Source organism: Cupressus sempervirens, chromosome 2 (assembly GCF_028749045.1).
Source record: "Cupressus sempervirens isolate cs-2001-9-10 chromosome 2, ASM2874904v1, whole genome shotgun sequence".
Lineage (NCBI taxonomy): Eukaryota > Viridiplantae > Streptophyta > Pinopsida > Cupressales > Cupressaceae > Cupressus > Cupressus sempervirens.
The window spans coordinates 746,775,440-746,797,448 of record NC_143119.1 but is presented as its reverse complement, the minus strand read 5'-3'; positions in this window follow the sequence as shown (position 1 = coordinate 746,797,448).

Sequence of the window (22,009 nt, the reverse complement as noted above, 5' to 3'; positions counted from 1 at the left end):
AGATTGCACAATAGCTCTCATTTGCATATGAGAGAGTGAGGAAAAAACATAAGAAGACCTAGGTATTGCTCATCACTATAGGTCTAGTTATTGTTCATCAAAAGTGGGATATTGCAACTTTTGAGTCTAAGTGGGATTAGTATCCCTTAGACGATTATAACTCTCGTTGTCCCTATTTTGATATCTTTAGCAGAGTTCAGTACCAGGTAGGAAAACAATTCCAACATGAAGATGCCATAGAGGATCATTGGATGAATACAATGGGTGACTAGGAAATTGGAATAAGGGATTATTGTAGTATGACTCTTTATTTGGTAGGCAGTGCCTTGAAAATGAAGGTCCCATTAAAGATCATGCAGCAAGACACTGAAGAAGTTTTAGATCCCTTGTATAATAGAGATAAGATATTTGATCGACCTATCATGAATGCATATACTGATAGAGAAAAAAATGCAAATATTAATCATAGGGCAAGGAATGTCATCCAATTAACCAAGGATTAGATCAAGAGACCATTCAAGCTGGATCCAATTCCACAAACTAAAGTTTTCCAAGCTACAACCCACCCAATGAAAGGTAGAGGAGTGAAGGTGATAGTACCAACATTCACAACTCAGTCTCCAATAAGACCAAAAATAATGCATCAACTTGATAGAGAAGTTGGATACTTTAGGGCACAGAAGGGTAAAAATAAAAGGAAATGAACTTCCCCTCAACAAGTTAAGCTTGAAGAAGATCTAACTCAAGCACCAGAGCACCAAGGGGTAGAGAATGTACAAGGGGAAAAAAATGTAGAAGTCATCCAGACTCAGGATAATCTACTAGTTCCACCTTCAGAACAAGGGCAAGGAGCTGAAATAGAAGCACATGAAGTGTCTCCACTTGTGCAAGAGGAAGAAGCCTCCCCATTGGCTCCCAAGAAAAGAAAGATGAAAACTCTAGTTAAAAGGAGATAAAGGTGATAAGAAAGGTTATTCCTTTTCCATCTATCCTAGAAGTTATTCCAGAAGAGGAAGAAAAGGATGATGAAGATGAAGAGGATAACCTTCGCTTGAGTCAAAGGACTCATCTTGCTAGGGCTATAGAGGTAGAGCAGAGAAGAAAATCCACTATTACACCACCATCCATTCTTACACAACCTATTTAGGATACAACTTTGGAGGATGAATTACACTAATGGATTTATGAGCAAGAGGATCAAGGGGTTGATGTATTTAAGATGTTAGATTTTGATTTCATACTAGTAGGCGTTGAGTTGGTAAGCTATAAGATAAGGGATACCCTGACAAATCAACCTCCACAAGAGAACTGGAGTCAATTTCCACCTCAACAAGAAGGACCTTTAAGTGCTCCACCATCACCAAGTCGAGCTTTATCTTTCTTCGATAAAGGTTTAGTTACTCCTTTCCCTTTAGGTAGTGAAGAATAGGTGCAAGATGAATAGGAAGAAGAGCCACAATAAATACCCACTGATGAAGTATCAGAGGAGGGGCAAATATATGAGGAACCTCAATAGAATTCCCATGATACAGAGGTGAGGATTGTGGACTTGACAGACATAGAGATGCTTGAGGTGGATCTCTCATAAAAGGATAAGACTCCAAAGAGGAGTGATAAGGGAAAAGGTCTAATAGTACAAGCTCCTTTTTTATCTAAGGGTAAATCTATGATGGAAGATACTCCAAGATGGTTGAGAAAAGAGGTGATGGTTAGACAAAAAAGGCAATTGTATTGTACTGGGGAAGAGGAAATGAGATAATTAATTAAACCTCTCAAGAAACCTAAGCCACTGGTGATGCATGAACATTGGCCTTTTTCATGAATGATCAAAATAATGAATTGTTCGCCCATGTTACTATCCCTTCTTTACATATAGATATTGAGGATTTGACCCTAAAATATTATCAAATCAAGGAGGTCTTTCTTGGAAAACCCACTATGGATATTGCCAAATTGATGGCTACTATGGGAATCAAAGAAGTGTTTAGGTACATAGAATAAGACGAGTCTAAATTGTTAAACCTCCAGAAGCAGAATGAAATCCTAAGAGAATATTTGAACAAAGTAGTTGGTCTATTGGATCCTAAAAATCTCAAGGAGAGTCTAAATGCGACACTTGATAAAAGGGATAAGGAGAGTGTACAATTAGATCCAATTTTGAAGGCTTGTCAGCAATGGTGAGAAAGTTTTGAAGGGAAAGGTGTGTAGATCATACAAGGAAATATTAAACTACTACACCACATGCAGAATAATGTAGATAAGCTACTTGCTATATTGAACTAGGATTTTAGGTTAATGGATGAAGTACATACCTAGGGTAAAGACCTACAAGCATTACAATCAATAAAGAGTAAGATGTATTAGATGTTGATGGATGTATATACTATAGATGAGTTAGATAAGATAGATGATTGGATAGAGAAGATTGTAGATGGTAAAAAAGTAATGGAAACATTACATGAGGATATTCATAAGTTCAAGGATCAAACCCAAGAAAAAATTTTAAAGGTAGAGAGACATTACAGTGATGCTTGCCTGGACATTTTTGAAGATGATTCAAGAGATAAAATAATGATTGTGCAAGTAGTGTTTCAAAAATTTTGGAATAATTTTGAAGAGGCTTCCACTAATGAGGATATTAGACAAGCAATTAAGACCGAAGAGGCATTGCTAGAATTGGATGTGAAATTGAGAGATTTTATAGAGACTCACATAGAGGTGGGAACCTATCGAAAAAAGGTAAAGGATAAATATGGTGCTTTACATTTTCTAGATGCAATACAAGTGATAGAGATTATAGAGAAATTCAAGAGAAAATACCCAGACATAGCTCTAGTATTAAGGGGAACAAACCTAGAAGCTAGAATTTTAGTTTTGACATTTGGTAAAATTTTGCATTTGTTGACCCTGTCTTCCAAAGTGTGCTTCTCCCAAGGTGCACAAGGTGTGCAAGGTGTGCTTCTCCCAAGTTGTGCTTCTCCAAAGGTGCACCAAATTTTTTTCAAGAAGTTAGAGGTGCACTGACAATTAACTACCAGTTCCAAATCTAGAGCTTTCCATGCATCAAAAATGCATTTTGATGGTAATTTAACTCCTACAAACATCCAAAGAAGGTTTATCTTCTATTTTTGGCATCTCCAGAGACCCCTACATCATTTGATGGCTTTCTTCTTCTTATTTTCTCATGCTTTCTTTGTTTTAAGACATGTAAAGGCTCATACATCCATTAAATGATAGAAATAAGGATGGAGTCTTACTTAGCACCAGTTAGAGAGTCAATTTGTACATAAATAGATTTTTTTTATTAGTTTAGAATCATGTGTTTTCATAAAGAGATCTTTCACTCTCAATGCAAATTGAGGAGATGATTTCTTATAAATTCAAGAATGTAATATGTATTTTGGGCTATTATTTTGATGCAATAATATATGCTATTGGTGCTCTCAGTCAGAGTGTAGTTATTCTTGCCTAAGTCTGTTATATTTTTTGAATGTATGTTCATGGAGTGTAATGGAGCCAATAGTTTTATTGCATTATTTTAATTGAGCGGTCTTTTAATTCTAGTGCTTGCCACGTGTTTACAATTTCTATTGATGTACCGAGTTGGAGAAGAGATCACCCTATTGGTCCTGCATACTTTTTTCTTGCATGAGTGCACATTTTGTGACATTATGATCTGATGAAAAGTGAAACATCTTACAATTACTGAATTCCCATCAATGATTGCATCAGTGGAATTAAGGAAGTGTCACTTCTATTTTCATTGGTTACCTACCGATCTTTTCAAAGGCTTAACTCGCAGATGTGTTGTTTTCGTGGCTTATGTCTATTAGGAATTTACATTTCAAGTCATTTTCTTAAACTTCTTGTTACCTTATCTTTGTTATTTGATTTTAAAAATACTTGGTTAATTTAGGAATTTGTATAGTTATATAGTTAAAACTGCATTCATTATATAAACAGAAAAACCAAAAATATATTTCTTTTTGCATGGTTACTTTTTTGAGATAGCAAGTAGATTCCACATCTTATCTGAAATAGGTCAAAACCAGCAAAGACTTCCTCTTGAACACTCACATTTCTCTTCTACTAAGTTGATTTTAGTAGGTCACAAGATTGCCTGGAACCTCAGAGTGGATCCCAGATTAGCTTTTCAAGAGAGGAGTTCAAAAGGATTCATGTCATTAAGCATCATGCAAAATGATAGCCCAACAAGTACCTTCTTGGAAAATATCTATCTTCCCTGATAGACATAATCCCATAGAGAAATGTGTCATCCATTAAATATTATACCACCTATGAGGGAAGAGTGGCAGCTAGTTTAATTCCCTTTAATTGACCTTACTCTACCATAGCCAATAAGTTCGTTCCCAACACTTCTGCCACAATAATGAATAAATATAGGGAGAGAGGGTCCCCATTTCTCACCCCCCTCATGGTCTTAAATTTTTTTTCTCAAGGTTCCATTAAAGAGCACAACAAATTTGAAAGAGTTAACTATCTCTCTAACCAATGAGATGAATCTCTCATCAAAGCCTAGTCACTCAATAATGTCATAAATAGAATCAACTCTCACTTTTTCATAAGCTTTAGAAATGTCCAACTTCATGGACGTACCTAGATTCTTGCATCTTTTGATAGAATACATAAATTCATGGAAACTAACGATCCCATCCAAAATCTATCTTATTGGGACAAACCCATTTTGGGAAGAACTAATGAAGTTGCCTAAGAGAAGTTTAGTTTGTTAACCAAAATCTTGGATAGGATTTTGTAAACCATATTACCAAAACTAATGGGTCTGAAATCCCTCATCTTAGTAGGTTCACCAATCTTCAGAATAAGAACAATGTATGTCTGACTTAGCTTTTCAAGGAACCTCCCTTTATCTATGAAATCCTGCATAACATGGGTGAGATCATACTTGATAATATCCTAGTACTCCTAGAAAAAAGCTAGTGGAAAAACATCAAGGCCTAGAGTCTTATAAGATCCCATAGAGAAAATTGCTACCTTCACTTCCTAAACCTCAACCCTTTTCACCAAACCCTCATTCATCTGTTTGTCCATCACAGGGGTGATACACCTTAGGATATCATCTCTCTTATTGAGATCCCAAGGGGCCAAATTATGGTAATAGATATCCTAGAAATATGTGGAACCCCAAATACTCATTTTCTCCTCCATGATTCCCTAACCATGGTCATCAAACAGTATAATGATTGTGTTCCTTTTTGTGTGTTTAGAAATAGATATGTGGAAGAAGGTAGTATTTATATCCCACTCAGTAAGTCACTAGATACATGATCTCTACTTCCAAAAGATCTCCTCCTTCATGATAATATCCTTCCACTTCTTCCTTAGTTCCCTCTCCTCAATAGTGGCCTCCTTAGACACCTCCCCATTACCAAGAAATCTGACAGTCCTCTAGTTTTTTCCCAATCTCCTCCTTTTGTTTAAAAATATTCCCAAAAGTAGATTTTTTCCATCGACAAACCTCTCTTCTAATAATTTTAAGTTTCTTAACAATCCTAAATGCGATCATTACCTCCACTCTAGTGTGCCATCACAACTTGATACACTCTTGAAAATTTGAGTGAGAGTGCCACATAATTGCACATCTAAAGGGTTGAATTCCTTGAAGGTTACATTTATCCTAGCTAAACAAGATCATGGAGTGGTTTGAGATAGTCTTGGGGAATGCACATAGGGAGGTATATGGGAGGATATCCTAGCCCACCAAAATCAATACTCTATCTAGCCTCACTTGGATTAGGTTATTACCAGACCTATTGTTTGACTAGGTGAAGGGGAACCATGCAGGTCTATATCTAAGAATTCATTGTGTATGAGGAAACTATTTAAATCAAGCATACTATTAGAGTAATCCTTGAGAACCCTTCTTTTTTGAAAGATAAAATTGGGCATATTAAAGTCCCCTGTGCACATCTAGTTTGTGGAATTACTTCCACCAATAACAAGAGAAGAATCCTCTCGAACTTGAAGTCTTCTAGCCTGAGTATTGGAAGCATAGAAGTTAATTAAATTCCAAGTGAGGTCCTTTTCCACAAAATCACAAATTAAGAAATGTGGAATAAAATTAATCATGTTACCTGAGATCCTATTTGGGTCCCATATTGTAGTAATGTATCCTCACACACTAAACACCTCACTATAATAAAATCTAACACTAGACTAGATGGAGGTTAAAGTCTACTCAAATTTTTTTTGAGACATTTTAACTTCATGTATAAGGATAATGTCCATCCTATGCTCCAATTCTTTTTTTTATAATGACATACTATTTCTTCATGCTATTGAGCCCACTTATATTCCAAGAGATCAACTTCATTTTCTACATCTCTGATTATCTTCCAAGTTAATTTGGGTACCTAGAGAAATTCCCTACATAGTATATTTTAGTCTAATGATCTTCTTTGGAGGTCTTCCAACCTTAGAATCTAATCCAAAAACCACTTTAACAAAACCTCTCAATTTCCTTGTCAATGTGTCCCATCCTTCCTTTGGATCCTCTAGAGATTGATTAGGGGCTAACAAATACTCCAATTTCTTGTGAATGGCGGAGAGATATTGGGAGTGATACCATTAGGGGACCAATATGATCACCCTAGGACACCCTTTCAACTTGACTTATAGTAGCATAGCTCAAAAACTATTGCTAAACATCCTTAGGGGATTCCATACCCTGAACGGGCTTTGAAATTCATAGATTAGATCTGCCTATAGGGGATTTTTCCTTCCTCTAGACTACCCTTAACATTTTCCATCACCTCCTTAATTGATGAAGAGACCATCTTGGAGAGATCCTTTAAAAAGGGGCACTCCTCCACCCTCAAACCCTCTAAATCCTTCATCTAGGTTTCAATCTTAGTGGTTCTTAAGCTCCCTTCATGGTTATGGAGGGAACTATTTCAATATTCCTCTTAGGTAGAGGAGGATACATGTATCAATTTCTCTTCCCTCTTCTAATTCTCCTCTTTGCCTTGATTCTTAGGGTACTCATTAATAATATGACCATAAGAAGCACAATGTTGGAAATAGTGATGTAGGAGCATTGATCTTGGATTTCAATGGAGTTAACACATTGGGGAACCTTTCCTCATGATTTCATAGAGATTGGATGGATTGAGTTGAAGTTTGAGTCATTTTACCTTGTTGTTGGAGCTGTGTTTTTTTGGTTTATGGGTGCCTATTGTGAGCTGTGTAACTAATTTTTTGAAATGAGTTAGAGGATGTAAAGTTCATGGACTGAAGAGGGCCTAGATTACTATCTTTGGTTAAGTTCACTAGGCTAAATCCATTATAATTTGGTAGATATGGCAATTCTCCTGGAGTATCAATTTTTGGCAGTTTGTACGAGAGGTTTCTATGCATGACTTTTGAGATGAATCCAAAAATATCATTAGTGAATCACCCTTAATGAGCTTAAGGGGTTGTAGAGAGCTAAATTAATACCTTACCTTTGAAGCACAAGTTCTAATTCAATCAAAGCTAGGAGATATCATGGTTTTCCTTGGGTATTAGTTTTGGATATTTAATTTCTGTTGGAGGCCAACTTTTGGTATTTAATTTATGTATGGGTATTTAATTTGTGTTTTGGTTGACTTGTGGCTTAGTTGAGTATATTTAGGGGGTCTTATGGAGCCTTTTAGTTATTTCATTCATGGAATGATTCATTCATTCAAAAGAGGTGTGAGTGTGGAGAGTAGTTAAAGAGTGAGTTTTCCTAAGTCTATGGACAGAGCGCCGAATGTGAGGTAGTTTACAACAGGATTGTGATGGAGTTGTGAATGTGCGGATAGCACACTAAGTGTGAGAGAGTTTACACTTGGATCTTGGATGAAGTTGGAGTAGAGCTAGTAGCTATGGCTTGGAAAACAAGGAGATTGTTTGGTGGGCTTGCGAGCACAAGTTGAGATCTTCTTTGGAGGTTTCTACTAGAGTGTGGATTAGGACTAGCTAGTGTTTGTGATTTTGAGAGATCTTGCAGAGCTATTATTGTAATTTCTTTGTATTTAGCCATAACTAGGAAGGCCTTATAGTCTAACACATTGTATGTAATAATTATTTTATGAATAAATTATTGTAATTTGATATCATATCTTGCATTCTTATTCTATTTTTTCTGTGTGATTATTTGTTGGGGGCTAGAACATCTCCTTTAGATATTCTCTTTTGCCTTGGGCTATGTTAGATGGTATTAGAACTCAATTATTCTTGAGTGTACAAGAAAATCATTGAAGTGTGAGATAGTTTGTACTAGGACCTTGGTTGGGAAATTTTTATCAAAGTGAAGGTTTTTCTTGAACATGTAGATAGATCACCAAAGCTAAGGTAGTTTGCACCAAGACTTGGGTTGGAGAAGTAGATCTGAGTTGATCTTGATCTATTGGTGGATATTTCTTTGTGGAGTCCTAGATATCTTGGTTCTGAGGTGGTAGATCATGATTTTGACTTACAATTATAGAGGGCTTGAAGATGGATCTATGGATGCAAAGATGGAAGATTGATCTTGTTGAGGCATGACTGTAGAGAGTTTTTGTATTGTAGATCCATGGTCTTGGACTTGTGATGTGGTTTTTGATTGTTCATGCAAGGTGGCAGGTTGCAATCTGACTTGCAAAAAATTCAAAGTTGTTACAAGGAGCATGGGAAGGATTTGTAGTAGATGGTATATGAAGATCTTGGGAGATGGTTTTGAGAGGATTGGACCCTGAGATGATTGCAAATCTTCATCATGTGCTAGAAAAGAGGTTTTTTGAGATGTTTACTTGGGTTGAAGCTAGTTTGGTTGATCAAGATATGGAGGTGTTTGCTTAGTTTGAAACTAGTTTGAATGATTGAGATAAGGATAGGATGAGGAAGGCATGTCATAGATGTTTGTGGAGCTAGAGTCCACTGATCCATAAGATAGTTGTTTGGAAAGTTAAGAGACTTGTTCAAGAAAGAAGATGGCATAACAAGGTCAAGGTGGAAGAGGTCGGTTTTGTTGATTAGTTTGTGGAGTCTAGTATAGAACTTGTAGAGAAACTAGAGGTTGTTGCTATAAATATTCCTAACCTTGTTGATGTTGGGATAGAGGTTGATTTTCTTGATCAGTTGGCTAAATCTGACATGAAAATTACAGAGCACTTGGACATGGATGATCCAGTTGTTGTTACTGATGAGTTGTGTATTGTAGAGCATCTTGCTATGAGCAATGAGATTGCTGGTGTTGTGAGTTTGGTATATGTTAATTGAGATCTACATATTGCTACTAATGTGGAGTTTTTTGCTATTTATTTGGGGTTTGTTGTTACTGGTGTAGATTCACAAGTTGCTGATGTGGGTGAGGATTTGTTGATGAAGCATTATGTTCAGTTTGTTCTTGGGTGTGAGCATGCTGATTGGGTTGTTGCTATGTATTTTATTTTTATGTTTCAAAGGATGAAGCATAGATGGTTGATTTTTAGATTTTTCCTATTGAATTTATGAAGTGGAAGCCTTTCGTAAAGATGAAGCTGGTTGTAGATCTTTCTTTGGGCATCAAAGTATGGGATATAATTTTCTATTTACTTAGGGAGTCTGATGCAGGAGCATCGAGCTTAGATGTTGGTGTAGTTATGCTTTTTATGGTTAGGTATTTGTTGGATACACATTGGGGAACCTTCCCTCATGATTGCATAGAGATTGGATGGATTGAGTTGAAGTTTGAGTTGTTTTACCTTACTGTTGGAACTATGTTTTTCTAGTTTTTGGATGCTTGTTGCGAGCCAAGTAACTGATTTTCAAAAAAGAGTTAGAGGATGAAAAGTTCAAATATTTAAGAGGGCATAGAGTACTATGTCTAGTTAAGGTTTCTAGTCCTATTTTGTTATAATTTGGGAGATATGGAAATTCTCCTGGAGTATCAATTTTTGTTAGTTTGCACAAGAAGTTTTTGTGCATGACTTCTGAGATGAATCTGAAGATATTGTTAATGAATCAGCCTTGGTAATCTTCAGTGGTTGTAGAGGACATTAATTAATACATTTAATTCAAAGAAAAAGTTCTTTTTCAATTGGATCTAGGAGATATCACAATTTTTCTCGGGTATCAATTTTGGACATTTAATTTCTGTTGGTGGCTAACGTTTGGCATTTAATTTATGTATGGGCATTTAATTTGTGTTGTGTCTAGCTTGTGGCTTAGTTGGATATAAGTATGGGGTCTTGTGGAGTCTTTTAGTCATTTCATTCATGGAATGATTCATTCATTCAAAGGAGGAGTGAGTGTGGAGAGTAGTTGAAGAGAGTTTTCCTGAGTTTGTGGACACAATGCTGAATGTGAGGTAGTTTATAGCAGGATTGTGATTGAGTTGTGAATGTGTGGACAAAGCACTAAATATGAGGTAGTTTACACTTGGATCTTGGATGAAGTTGGATCAGAGCTAGTAGCTGTGGCTTGGAAAACAAGGAGATTGCTTGGTGGGCTTGCGAGCACAACTTGAGATCTTCCTTGGAGGTTCCTTCTAGAGTGTGGATCTGGACTAGCTAGTACTTGGGTTGGATCTTGAGAGATCTTGTAGAATTGTTATTGTAATTACTTTGTATTTGGCTATAACTAGGAAGGCCTTACAGCTCAGCACATTGCATGTCATAGTTATTTTATGAATAATTATTGTAATTTGGTATCATATCTTGCATTGTTATTCTAGTTTTGCTATGTGGTTATTTGTTGGGAGCTAGGACATCTCCTTTGTGTTGTAATATAACTAAAAAAGATCATTGTATGAAAGATATTGTTTCTATAGAATGTGTTCAATCATTATTTTTTCACTGATGTCAAACTTGCTATTTGTTGGAATGGCAATTGCTTATAAGATCCAAGCACTATCACTTAGTTGATTGATGAAGAATCAATAAGATGTAACAAAAGTACCTAAGGGAAAGGTTGAAATATGGTTTTTTAATGAAGTGCAAAGATTAGTTAAGACAATGATAAAGTGATGTATTGGCAATATACTTGAAGATGAAGAGGTTGGCTACACTTAGGAACTATAGAAGAAGAAGTCATAATATGACTATCTGGAAAGCTTGATTAAATTCATCAAAGGGAGTTGAGCAAGCTAGTTCAAGCCGAGAAAATTTTCATCAAGTTTTTAGTAAAGATCAAGTGCCAAGTGAAGATCAAGTGATGAGTGAAGATCAAGTTTTGATTTATGTTCATGTGCCGAGCATCAGAAAGTCAATAAGTGCAGAGCTACTGCATTATTTGAAAAGTCAAAGATTCGCTTGATCTGAGTCAACATGGTTGTTATCTAGAATTTTATGAACCAGATAGAAGATAAGAATGATGAGTTGGTGGCACAAAACCCTATGTAAATTGTTTTTGGGCAGATACAACTAGATTCTAGATGAAGTTTCTAGATAAAAACAAGATATTGGACAGATACATTGTATCCTACCTAATCTATTGAAACCCTAAAATTGGAGAAGGAGAATTGAGCAAGAAAATTATTCCAAATTTCTATTTAAGGAGTCATAAGGTCATGAAGAAAAATGTGGGTCAAGTATGAAAGCATGAAGTGTTGAAGAAGGTGCTAAGGAGGAAGAAAGCACAAAAACTCTATTTCGATAGGTGATCAGAGAGATGATTGCATTGGTATGATGAGCAAGAAGACTCAAGGAAATGAAGCTTGAGAGGAAGAAAAGCTATCAAAGCCATAGTGATTAAAGCCAAGCAAAGGATTGAACTGAAGTATGATCTAAAATTTGCAAGATATGTTGTGAGTTGTATTAGATCAAAAGCCCTTATTGTTACTCTCTAGAAATTGTAATAGTTAGTATAAATCCTATGGACTTAGGTTTTTTTAATAGCCATGTTGTAAATCCTTTAATAGGGTGACATTCCAAGTGAATGTTCCAAAGTCCTTTGACTAGGCCCACTCCTAATAGTGTGGTGAAATCCTCTAACAAGGTCACATTTAACAATGTGTTGTAAGCCTTTAACAAGGCATCACTTCAAAAGAGTGAAAATTGAGTAGCATGTTACTGGTGGTTTTTCCCAAATTGGATTTTCACATAAATCACTGTGTCATGTGTTGATCTTGCATGTTTTATTCATGCATGTTGATTTGCTATAACTTGCTAAGATGGTTGTTTTAAGCTTGGATGCATGAATAGTTTAATGGACTCACTATAATTACTGAAAAATTATTATTAGGGCATTTAGACCTTGGGTAACTAATTCACCCCACTGCCCCCCACCCCCATTCTTATTTATTCTAAAACATTTCCAACAATTGGTATCAGAGCTTTGTTGCTGGTTTAGTTTAAAGGAACTAGAAGCAGAAAAGATCAAAATGCCTAAAAGAGAAGTTCCCAAGCTCAATAATGACAACTTTGTTGCATGAAAAAATTTGATGAAGGTGCATCTTGGATCCATAGGTGATTATGCCCAAAATATAATTGTTACTGAACATGTTGATCTAATTGGTATTCTTATTGTAGAAGATTTGAAGAACACACATGAACACAATCAGACAATGTTGGAGATTGCTTCTGCACTCAACTATGCTAAATTTGATGATATCAAAGGATGTAACACTAAATTCAAGATGTGGAAAGCCTTGTTAGACATTTATGGAGGAGATCAGAATGTCCAAAGAGCAAAAAGAGAAAGCCTCAGAGGAAAGTTTGATGACATGAAAATGGAGGAAAGTGAGAATGTTGCTTAGTATGCCTCTAGAATAAAGGAAGTGGTAAGCGCAATAAGAAGTTTGAATGGTCAATTAGATGATGATACTATTAATAGTAAGTTCTTAAGAACCTTGCTCCCTATCTATGCTATTAGAGTATCAGCTATACAACAACTAAGATGTGTACTAGGAAATAATCTAATTTTTGAAGGTATAGTAGGTAGACTTACTACATTTGAGTTATCTAACTTTGACAACTACATACCTGAGAATGTTGAATCTACTTTCAAGGCCAAGCTATCACTGAAAGATATTGAACAGGTGAAATCAAAGAAAGGAAGAAAAATGAAATATGTATACAGTGACAGTAGCACTAATGAGGAAGATGTGGAACAATTGGAAGCATTATTGGCTAGAAGATTTCATAAAGGCAAAGAAAAATTCAAGGGTAAGCTTCCTATCATTTGTTTCAATTGCAATGAAGTAGGACATATTTCTGCAAGGTGTACACAAAAAAAGGATTACAAGGAAGGCAACAAGTACAAAAATAGAAGAGAAGATGATAAGAGAGATTAAAAAGACAAAGGCAAGAAGTGTTGTATTGCTAAAGATAATTCTAATGATAATTATGATGAAGTTGTTTATGTGGCCATGAAGGACTAGTCTAATGAAGAAGAGCCTACAACACTGGTAAAATGTATGAACAAGAATGATAGATGGATCATAGATAGTGGGTGCTCACATCACCTGATAGAAGACAAAAGTAAGTTTGTTAACTTTACTCAGTATGATGGAAATACTATTAGATTTGGAAATGATGTTCCTTGTCAAATCAAAGGAAAAGGCTCCATTAAGATTACAGAGAAAATTTCATGTGATCATGCATACTATGTTGAAGGACTAAACTACAATTTGCTGAGTGTCTCATAGTTAGGCAATGTGGGGTGCAAAGTAGAATTTGGAAACAAAATTGCAAAAATCTATGATACTGATGGTAAATTGATAGAAAAAGGAGATCAAACAAGAAGTAATCTATTTTATCTTGATATGGAAAATGCTTCTTGTTTTGTTGCAAAATTTGATGATGTATGGTTATGGCATGGAAGGCTATGTCATGTCAACTTTGATAATCTGGTCAATATCAGCAAAATAAAGAAAGTAAGAGGTTTACCTAAATTGAAGAAGCTTGACAACATCATGTGCAAACAATGTCAGCTAGGAAAGATGACTAAGTCAAGTTTCAAGAGTAAAAACTATACATCTAAAGAAGTACTTGAGTTAGTCCATACTGATTTATGTGGTCCAATAGAAGTGCAAAGCTACAAAGGAGATAAATACATAATGTTGTTTGTTGATGACTATTCCAGGATGATGACTGTTATGTTCTTAAAGAAAAAATTTGATATTTTTCAAATGTTTAAGTGGTATGTGGCTAGAGTTGAAAAGGAAACAAGAAAGAGTTTGAAATGCCTGAGATCAGACAGAGGTGGAGAATTCACATCAAATGAATTTGAGATATTTTTCAATGACAAAGGAAACAAGAGAGAAACATTAGCTCCTAGAACTCCCCCACAGAATGGAATTGCTAAGAGAAGAAATAGATCTATGATTAACTGTGCTAGAACATTGATGATGGAAAAGATTTTTGATCTAAAATATTGGAGAGAAGCTGTATGTGTAGTTGTTCACACACTGAATGGAGTACAAGTCAAGAAAGGTACAAATGCAACACCTTTTGAATTATGGTATGGTCACTCACCCAATGTAAAGCATTTCAAAATATTTGGTTGCAAGTGCTTTATCCTTAAAGATATTAGAAATATAAAATTTGATGCAAAAAGTGATGAAGGAATATTCCTTGGTTACTCCACTAGAAGTAAAGCATATAAGTGTTTAAATACTAACACTAACAAAATTGTGGAAAGTGCAACTATAAATTTTGATGAGCATACAGAAGTCCAAGTTGAAGAACCAAAGAGATTAGATGAATATAGAACCTTTGTGTATTCTTATGAAGGAATACCTATTGATGAGAATGCTATCAATCAAATTGGGATTCAACAACAAATTTTAGTTTCAACCGAGTCACAACCAGTGAATGCCTAGCTGCATTCAAAAGATGACTTGCAGAATGAAGAAAATGCACATTCTAACTCTGAAATTAGTACATATGAAAAAGATGTAGAACTACCTGACAGCATCATGCATAGTGACCCTAAATCTAAAAGATCAAACATGGAAACAAGGATAGAACCAAGATTATCCAAATATGTGAAGAGACATCACCCTGCTAAATAGATAATTGGTGACAAAGATGCAAGACCAATGACAAGGAATAGACTAAGAAATGAATCATGTCTGTTAAGAAAATTTGAACCTAAGATAGTGTATGATGCATTACAAGATGGTGACTAGTATAAAGCTATGGAAGAAGAGATTGATCAAATAAAAAAGAACAAAACTTGGAGTTTAGTTCCCAGACCAGCTAACAAGAATATGATTGGCACCAAGTGGGTATTTAGAAACAAGCTAGATGAGAATGGTGAGATTATTAGAAACAAAGCCAGACTAGTATGTAAGGGTTATGCTCAAGAAGAAGGATTAGACTATGGGGAAACATTTGCCCCTATTGCTATAATGGAAGGAGTAAGAACTTTATTTGCATATGCTGCAGATAAAGGTTTTAAAGTCTATCAGATGGATGTAAAGTCTACTTTTTTGAATGGTATATTGGAAGAGGAAGTCTATATTGAACAACCAAAGGGATTTTTTGATGAGAAAAATAGGGATATGGTTTGTAAACTACATAAAGCACTCTATAGTTTGAAACAAGCACCTAGAGCATGGTATGAGAGACTTCACAAATATCTTGTCAAGATAGGATTTGAGAAAATAGTTGACAACAACAATTTTTATATCAAGGAAGAGAAAAGTAAAGATGTTTTGATATCTAAGATCTTTGTTGATGATATAATATTTGGAGGAAAAGATGCTCTATGCAAAGATTTCACTGATCAAATTAAACATGAATTTGAGATGTCAATGTTTGGAGAGATCAAATTTTTTGTTGGATTGCAAGTACATCAATTAAAATATGGTATATTTGTAACCCAATCAAAATATATCAAGGAAATACTCAAAACATTTGGTTTAGATGAATCAAAACTAGAGAGTACACCAATGGTGACAAGACATAAGTTATCTAAGAATGATGATTTAGCTGAAGTAAACTAGACAATGTACAGATCCATGATTGGAAAGCTACAATATGTTGTACATAGTAGACTAGATATTGCTTTATCTATTGGAATAGTGGCAAGATTTTTTTGCAAACCCAAGAGAAAATCATCTTATGGTTGTCAAGAGAATAATGAGGTATCTAAAAGGTATAGATGATTTTGGTTTGTACTACAATAAAATTAAAAAATTTGATTTGAAGACCTAGAGTGATGCAGATTGGGGAGGTAACATAGATGATAGAAAAAGCACTAGTGGAGGAGCACTTTTCTTAGGAAAAAGATTAGTCACCTAGACTAGTAAAAAGCAAAGTTGTACATCACAGTCCATAGCAGAAGCTAAGTATGTTGTTGTTGCTATAAATTGTACCAATATTATGTGGATCAAGCATCCGCTGAAAGGAATGAAGGAAGAAATAACTAAACTTGTGATACTTTATTGTGATGACACAAGTGTTATCAACATATCAAAGAACATTATGATGCATGCCAAAACAAAGCATATTGCAATCAAGTATCACTATGTAAGAGAATTGGTGGAAGACAAGCAAGTGAAGATAGAATATATCAATGCAAAAGAACAAATTGCTGACATCTTCACAAAACCATTACCTAAGGATGCATTTAAATATCTTAGAGGTAAGTTAGGGGTGATACCCCTAACTAAGGCTGCTTAAGTAACAACAAGACTACCCTGCATCAAATGAGTTGATTGTTCAGATGATATAAGTTGATGTAGAGGGTACTTACTTTAGGTTTAGCCTGAAGTAATCAAAGTACTCACATTCCAAACAAGTCACAAGCAAGGTGGCAGAGGGAGATATTGGAAGTTCTTGTAAATGCTACACATGCATGATAAGATGCTGAAATAATGTGTCTTTGGCATTGTTTTCAAAGAGGGAGAAATAGTAGAAACTAATCAAATCTAGAAAAGAGGGAGAAATAGCTACAATTGGTCAAATCCCTGAAATAGAGAAATATCATAAACTAATCAGATCATGAAGCAAAAATGATAAGAGATATGAAAGGGAGGAGCAGAAGCAAAGAAAGAAATCAAGATGACAGATCTCAGAAGGAGCAGCTAAGGAGATTTAGTCAATAGATAGATCAAAATTAATAAGATCAGAGGGAGATACAAAAGTCAACAAGTTTTCTTTTTGGCATTTGACTTACTTTTTTAGCCTAGTTAGAATTTTGTTAACTTGGTTGATCAGTTTGGTTTGCCATCAATGCCAAAGAGAGAGATTGTTGTAATCTAATTGGAAAAGATCATTGTATGAAAGATATTGTTGCTATAGAATATGTTCAATCATTATTTTGTCATTGATGTCAAACTTGCTATTTGCTAGAATGGAAATTGCTTATAAGATCCAAGCACTATCACTTAGTTTATTGATGAAGAATTAATAAGATGTAACAAAAGCACCTAAGGGAAAAGTTGAGATATGGTTTTGTAATGAAGTGCAAAGATTAGTTAAGATAATGATAAAATGATGTATTGACAATATACTTGAAGATGAATAGGTTGTTTACACTTAGAAACTATAGAAGAAGAAGTCATAATATGACTATCTACAAAGCTTGATTAAATTCATTAGAGGAAGCTGAGCAGGCTAGTTCAAGCCAAGAAAATTTTCATCAAGTGTTGAGTGAAGATCAAGTGCCGAGTTATGTTCATGTTCTGAGCAACAAAAAGTCAATAAGTGCCAAGCTGTTGCATTATTTGAAAAGTCAAAGATTTTCCTTATCTGAGCCGACATGGTTGTTATCTAGAATTTTGTGAACCAGATAGAAGATAAGAATGATGAGCTGGTGGCATAGAACTCTATGTAAAATATTTTTGGGCAAATACAACTAGATTCTAAATGAAGTTTCTAGATAAAAATGAGATATGGGATAGATACATTGTATCCTACCTAATCTATTGAAACCCTGAAATTGGAGAAGGAGAATTAAGCGGAAAAATTATTCCAGATTTCTATTTAAGGAGTCATAAGGTCATGAAGAAAAAGGTGGGTCAAGTATGAAAGCATGAAGTGCTAAAGAAGGTGCTAAGGAGGAAGAAAACACAGAAACTATATTTCGATAGGTGACCAGAGAGATGATTGCATTGGTATGATGAGCAAGAAGACTCAAGGAAATGAAGCTTGAGAGGAAGACAAGTTGTCAGAGCTGCGGTGATTAAAGCCAAGAAAATGATTGAACTGAACTATGATATGACAGCTGCAAGATATATAGTGAGTTGTATCAGATCAAAAGGCCTCATTGTTACTCTCTAGAAATTGTAATAGTTAGTATAAATCCTATGGACTTAGGTTGGTTTAATAGCCATGTTGTAAATCCTTTAAAAGGGTGACATTCCAAGTGAATGTTCCAAAGTCCTTTGACCAGGCCCACTCCTAACAATGTAGTGAAATCCTCTAACAAGGTCACATTAATAGTGTTTTGTAAGCCTTTAATAGGGCATCACTTCAAAAGAGTGAAAATTGAGTAGCATGTTACTGGTGGTTTTTCCCAAATTGGGTTTCCACGTAAATCATTGTGTCATGTGTTGATCTTGCATGTTTTATTCCTGCATGCTTATTTGTTGTAACTTGTTAAGATGGTTGTTTTAAGCTTGGATGCATGAATAGTTTAATGGGCTCACTATAATTAGTGAAAAGTATTATTAGGATATTTAGACCTTGGATAACTAATTCACTGCCCCCCACCCCCCTCCCCCCCCCTCTCAATTATTTTAAAACATTTCCAACACTTTGGAGATTCTCTTCTACCCCGTGCTACATCAAATAGAATGTTGCATTCTCATACAAAATGGGATGAGACCACTTTCTCCCCTTAGATTTGAAACTTACCATGGTAGGGAGGGCTTTATTGATGGCCACATTCACACAAAATCTTGCATTGACAAGTCTAGACTTGTTGGCCATAACATTGTTAGTTCTGATAAAGTGTCCAAATGAGTCCCCAATCTATTTGAATACCTTATCATCCCAAAAATATATGGGAAGCCCATGTAGATGAATTCAAACTAGGGCCACATGGAGAAGGTCCATAGCAAGGTTAAACTCGAGTTTCCATTTTTCCAATGTTAGCAAGTTTTTTTCGAAGTGCCAAATCCAACTAGGACAAACCCTTTGTCCTCATCCAAGGAAAAGCTAAATAAGAATGGAATCCCCAATATTATGGATACTCTAACAAATCCTTTGAGTTTCCATCTCACTGAAAACCATTTCTTAACCATCTCAATAGAAGGATGAAAAGCTTCAAAATGTCCTACCAAAGCTTGAGTAAACCCAAGAGAGATAGAATATATCACCAAATATGGTAGGCTTATCTCCAAGACCTCATTGCCTTAGGAAATATTAGGATACACTTCCAAAGGCACATCAAACCTTTTCCCTAGTAGCATGTTTTTCCATCCTAGTTTGGAGATCACCACCTTGTTTGAATCAACCTCTCAGGTTTCTCGAGGAGTATGGCTCCCAACAAAAAGTAAAACCATCTAGCTTCTTAGAAGGACAAGGATGAATAATATGGACACTTGAATAGAGAGGGGGGATAGGTGCTATAGAGTGCAACATCAAGACAAGATTTGGTTATGGGTAGTCTTACAACTGATTTAGGGGAGGAGGGGAGGGTCCCTCGCTAGAATCGCAAACCATGAGCAAGAGTTGCAGATCTTTTTGATAATATGTTGTAAGAGTAATATACAAAATCTCAAATATGTTATATTAATATTTATAATTCTTATTTTCACAATATGAAAAAAGTATTTTTTATCTTATTTTTCCAAAAAAAAAATTGTTGAAACTAGTATAAACTCACAATCATTCATTATGCAAAGTAACAAGACAAAAGGAACCATTCATTCAACTTGTATAAGACCAATAAGGAATTTCAAAATCTAGATCAAAACAAGACAAATACCTTATAAGTAGAACATTAGTACCCACTTTGAAGTATCAAATAGTAATTAAAGACCCACTAATAAAAACCTAAATGTAAATATTAAAACTCTAGAAACTATTTGATAAAAAAAATCCAAATGCCCCAACAAAACCTCTAAGCTCCACCACCACCGAAATGAAGACTATGGTTGTTAGTGGCTCAGGCAAGCCCACCCAGAAAGAAATGGATCTCAACTTCAACAATAGCCATTTTCAGATTTCCACAACTCCCAAAAAAAACTAAAAAAATTGTTCCATCAAAAAATGATATAAAACCTCTTAGAAATAGAGAACCAATAGAAATATGATGAAAACCATCAAAATATTAATGAAAAACTTGTTTTAGTTTTCTAAACAGAAAATACTAGATTGTTTATTAGCTATCTTAAGATTCTAGTTTTCTCTAAAATTGATAATGACACAACTCCTAAAAAACACAAGGCCATGAACTATAGTTGAAAGTGGCAAAAATAACCAAATAAAAATTTCCAAGGGCCTAGCTTCTAATGATAGGTCATAATAAAAGAATAATTTATTCTTTTATTTTAAAGTATTTTAACATGGAGTCTATATTATCTTCTAGCTCACTATAGGTTATCTTCCAAAGAAATGAGTAGACCTTTGTTTACAAAAAAAAATGCTTCTATAATAAAGATGCTAGTTTCTTCTTTTTATTCTTTTAAGTGAATATAGAAATTTATTGAAGTGTATTTTAAATTTTTGAGAGCTTGAAATGTATATTAAATGATTAAAACAATTTCATCTCAACTTTTTATTGTGACCACAACACACTCAACTCTCATAAAATTAAAATCCATTACTTTTCATTCTTATTATTATTCAATCTTGATTACTATCTTCTAGATTCAAATATTTTAAATTAAACCTTTATTAAATAACTTTAATAATATATAGCTATATTTTAATTCTTATAACATAACAACTATGTGTTTATATTTTCATTTAAAATGATCTCAACTTTAATCTTCTTCTAATCATCTTATAATTTAGAATAGATCCAACTAATCTAGTCTAATAGATCTCAAAAAGGAGCTTGTACCTTGCTTTATTTGAATTATGAACTTTGACTTAGCCTCAAATATTGCAACCCAAATATAATTCATTTTAGCTTAGACAATAAATTTGAGCAACATCAAATAATTTTGTTAACATCCATTGAAATATATTTTAAAAATAGATAGAAGAAACCTTTGATAACTTTCAATATTACATCAATCAACTTACCATTGAGAATAAGGACTAGCAATTTTTCATAGTTTTTCATTTGAGGTGTTTGTTTTGTAGATAGGAAGCAATGGGATATACAAGACTGTGGAGCACATGATTGTAGTGAAGTGAAGAAGGAGAAAGCAAGGATTTTATGGATCATGTTTTGTAATCCACATGATGAAGTAGTTATTTCACCTCTTACAACATTGATTAATAAAGAACATCATGTTTTGTATAAGAGTTCATCATAAAAAGAGTATCTGTAAAGGCTTTTCATCAAAAGACTTGATGGAAAGGGGTATATATTGATTTATGGAGGAGTAAACTAGATACTGAGAGGGAGCAGGGGGAGGGGGTAAATCAAAATCTATGCCAATTTATACCCTTTTATAAATTCATCCACATCCAATAATAACTTATGCATGCAAGCCTATAAATGTAAAATTATTGTAACATGTAAATCAATTCAATCACATGCATGAAAGTAATAATACATAACATGATATTTGCTACCCAAAAACCCTCAAAGGTGAAGGCAAAACTTGGGTGGGGATACAACCATAAATCTTCACTAATGCAGTAATAAAGTTAACTAGTTAAGGTTACAATATTTGACCATAAAATATGATCTACCTTGTGAGGAGTCTATCTTATTAAAGACTTAAGAAACTGTTAGGTTTCATCTTGTTAAAGGATTTGACAATTACAACTAAGTAAGGACTCTGCTAGGAGATTTACAAAGATCTATTAAGACCACTCTATTAAGAGATTTACCCCAATTCAAGTTTGTTAAAACTAATTCAGTACCTAACTCTCAGTTTGCTTTGCAAGATGATTTCGAGTCTTCTCCTTTCTAATTGACCCTCTCCTCTAATATGATAACTCTTGTCTTTCCCTTCCACTTTCACTTCTTA